The following is a 4,376-nucleotide window of genomic DNA, read 5'->3' as shown; positions in this document are numbered from 1 at the left end:
TAGTTCGATCATGATGCACTGGTTGTGACAGATGTTTATTGCAGCCTTGTTATCACAAAATAGTTTCAATGGCATACTTGCATTCATTTTCATTTCTCCAAGTAACATTTTCACCCATAAGGCTTCACACATACCATGAGCAACTGATCTTAATTCAGCTTCTGCGCTGCTCCTTGCTACTAATAGTTGTTTTTTACTCTTCCAAGTTACCAAACTCCCCAGACAAAGGAACAATATCCTGATGTGGATCTTGTATCACTTACTGATCCGGCCCAATCTGCATCAGTGAATATTTTAACATTTCTTGCTTATGTATTCTTGAAGAAAAGTCCCTTTCCTGGTGTCCCCTTAAGGTACCTTAATATTGGATAGACGACTGTCATGTGGTCTTCAGATGGGATACGCACAAACTGGCTTACACAAATCACTGAAAAAGCTATGTCTGGTCTAGTATGAGCAAGATAAATTAGTCTCCCTACTAGACGTTGATATCTTCTTTTCTCCACAGGGGAACCATTCACTTTTTCTCTCAATTTCTGATTTGGATCCATGGGTGTGTCAACCGGTTTACATCCTAGCATTCATGTTTCATTCAAAAGATCAATCACATATTTCTGTTGAGACACCGAGATTCCAGATTTGCTCCTTGCCACTTCCATGCCAAGGAAGTACCTCAATTTTCCCAAATCTTTCATTTCAAACTCAGCTGCAAGTTTCAGTTTCAGCCTCTCCATTTCATATAAATCATCTCCAGTAAGAACAATGTCATATACATAAACAATGAGAATCGTTATTTTTACATCCTTGTTTCTGTAAAATAGGGTATGATCAGTATGAGCTTGTAGAAATTCAAGTTTTAGAATCACTTTAGTGAACTTGTCAAACCATGCTCGTGGAGATTGCTTCAGACCGTACAAAGATTTTTTTAACCTGCAAACTTTACCACTCTTCCTTTCTTCATCCAAACCAGGAGATAGTTCCATGTATACCTCTTCTTCTAGATCCCCATTCAAAAAGACATTTTTTACATCCAGTTGATATAGTGGTCAATCTAGGTTTGTTGCCAAGGATAATAAAACTCGTATTGTATTGATCTTTGTAACTAGTGCAAAGGTTTCTTGATAATCCACACCATAGGTTTGTGTGTATCTCTTCGCAACCAATCTTGCTTTGTAACGTTCAACTGAGCCATTAGCCTTGTATTTAATTGTGAAGACCCATCTACAACCAACAAGGATTTATCCTTGGGTTTTTGAACAATGTCCCAAGTTTCATTCATTTCCAGTGCCCGCATTTATTCTAGGACAGCTTGTTTCCATCTGAAATCGTTCCAAGCCTCTTGTATTGTGGTTGGGACTTCTGCACTTGATAGATTGGAGATTAGTGCCTGAACCAAAGCTGATAAATGTTCATATGCCACATAATTAGCCACTGGATATTGAGTGTAGGATCTGGTTCCCTTTTGTAATGCAATTGGGACATCTAAGTCTGGACACGAGGCATCATTATGCGGACCATATATATTCTGCGGACCGTCTATAGTATCAACAGACCGAAACTCTAAGTTGGAGACTTGGCTGCCAAGAGTCTTTTGTTCTACCACTATATCTGGATGTTTCTTTCGTGAGAAATGCAAAGGAAACGGCTATAGTAATTCTCCCCCTGCCGTTGACAGACTTGGAGGAGGAGAAGGGGTAGGAAGAGTAGAGAGATTCCAATGATACTCCCAAGCATTCGGAAGGACTGTATCTGAATTTTTTTCTTCTTCATTATGGAAAGAGGTAGACTGTCCTTTTGGAAATAATGCTTGTGTCTCAAAGAAGGTAACATCCCGAGAAATAAAATATCGTTTTGTATCAACCGAATAACACCGATAACCCTTTTGGGTCGAAGAATATCCTAGAAATATGCATTTATGAGATCGAGGATCTAATTTACTCCTATTTTGATCATGTATATGTACAAAGGCAGTGCAGCCAAACACTCTGAGGTCTAAGGAAGATGACAACCTATGTTCTGGATATGATTGATGAAGACGATCAAGAGGAGATTGAAACTTTAAGACACAAGAAGGCATTCTATTTATCAAATAGCATGCTGTGAGAATGGCATCCCCCCAAAAAAATTTAGGGATATGTGATATGAATAAGAGAGCTCGTGCTACTTCCAAATAAATGATGATCTTTTCTTTCTGAAATTCCGTTCTGTTGGGGTGTATTAACACAAGAACCTTGGTGAATGAGACCATTCTCACTAAAAATTTGTTAAGTATAGAGTTGAAAAATTTTGTTGCATTATCTGTACGCAATATGTTTATATTTGCATTAAATTACGTTTTGATCATGGAATAAAAGTTTCGAAAGGTTTGTTCAACCTCCGATTTTTCCCTTAAAAGATACACCCAACAGACACGAGTATGATCATCAGTAAAATTAATAAACCGTCGTCGATTGGAAGTAGTAGATACTCGAGAAGGTCCCCAAATATCACTATGAATTAGAGCAAACGGTTTAGACGATTTATATGAATGAGGAGGAAAAGGAACACGTGTATGTTTTGCCAATTGACAAATTTCACATTGAAACAAATCATTATTTTGAAATAAATTAGGAAATAAACATCTTAAATACAAAAAATTTGGATGCCCTAGCCTGGAATGCAAAAATAATATGTATTGTTTGCGAGAAAGGGGAGAATTCCCAACGGCTGTTTGAACATGGTGACTCACGATAGATTCATCCCGAAAGTAATAGTGATTAGAGCTTGCATTAGCACTGCCAATCCTCTTCCCTGAGATCAGGTCCTGAAAAGTACAAGTAGATGATGTGAAACTAACAACACAATTCAAATCCTTTGAAAGTTTGCTGATGGACAACAAATTGCAGGACAAATTAGGAACATGCAAAACATCCTTAAGAATAATCGAATGGCTGAGTAAAACAGTTCCTACACCATGTACAGGAGTATACGATCCATCGGAAATTTTAACCTTTTGGGGACTTGTAAGGGAAGATATGATAAAAACAAATTATTACTGGATGACATATGATCTGAAGCACCAGAATCTATGATCCAAGTTTCACCTCTTGCAGTTAGGTCACTGAGGGCTGTGAATTTGGTACCTTTCTCAGCCAAGTTGGAAGATCCAGTAGCGCCAGAAAAGAATTTACAAAGTTTCTCCATTTGCGTCTTCGAGAAGCCTGCTGCAGATTGGTTCTCATCTACGTGCGGGTTGGCTGAAGCTTGAAGCCCCTTTTTTTCTCGGTTTCTGAATTTGTTTGGGACCCAATTCGCTGGTTTACCATGTAATTTCCAGCAAGTTTCAATAGTATGATAAGGTTTTTCACAACGTTCACACCAAGGTTTGCCATTCTTCATATGAGGATCGATAAGATTTTTTGGAGTGCGTGTGGCAAGTGCCGAATTCTGTAAAAGGTAATGTGTGAAGCATCACCCTTTTCCGTTTTCCTCTCTACGAACCTCCGCAAAAACCTCATCGATTGGTGGTAACGTCTTCATCCCTTAAATACGTCCACGAACCTCGTCCAAACTTTGATTAAAACCAGCGAGAAAGTCAAACTCGTTCCTTTGCCACCATCTTGCGATACAAGATTCCATCAGCTGGATCTTTCCATTCACAAAAAGTGAACAGATCCATTTCATGCCACAATTTTTTGAGTGCATTGAAGTATTGAGCGACAGCACCATCTCCTTGTTTCAAGTTTCGAATTTGATTACGTATTTCAAATACTTGAGAGAAGTCTTCAAGGTCAGAGTACGCCAAATATCCTTAGGAGTGAGATGAAAGAGATATGTTTCACTGATAATTTCTTCCATTGAATTTATAAGCCACGCCATTACCATTGAATTTTGACTATCCCAACTTTGATAAGTCAGATCAGTGGTGGTAGGTGGTGGAATGGACCCATCAAGATATCCAAACCTTCCTTTGCCCCGAATCACCAATTGAACGGAACGAGACCATTGAAAAAAAATTTCCCGTTTAGTTTGTGATTCGTAATTTGAAGGAATGTAGATTCAAGGGTAGGAGGGGAAGGAATTGTGTTCGGTCCAGAGATCGTGGAGGAATTTTCCGATCTGGATGTGTCATGGCTCCCAGAATACGCCATTTTGACCATCGGTTGATGCCTTTAACTTTGCTCTGATACCATTAAGGCTGATGGAACAGGTTGATGAGTAAGGCATAAAAGCCTTCTTTGTTTTATTCAAAGTTTCTAAATTTCTGAATAATAAAAGATTATTACAATCTCAAAGTACTGTAGAATATATAGAATATTTATACCACTAATGATAAGATATCAATCTGGCTAATTTAAATAACAAGATAAAGAATTTTACTTATCCTAACAACCTTA

Source organism: Primulina tabacum, chromosome 12 (assembly GCF_025594145.1).
Source record: "Primulina tabacum isolate GXHZ01 chromosome 12, ASM2559414v2, whole genome shotgun sequence".
NCBI lineage: Eukaryota > Viridiplantae > Streptophyta > Magnoliopsida > Lamiales > Gesneriaceae > Primulina > Primulina tabacum.
This window is presented reverse-complemented; position numbering follows the sequence as displayed.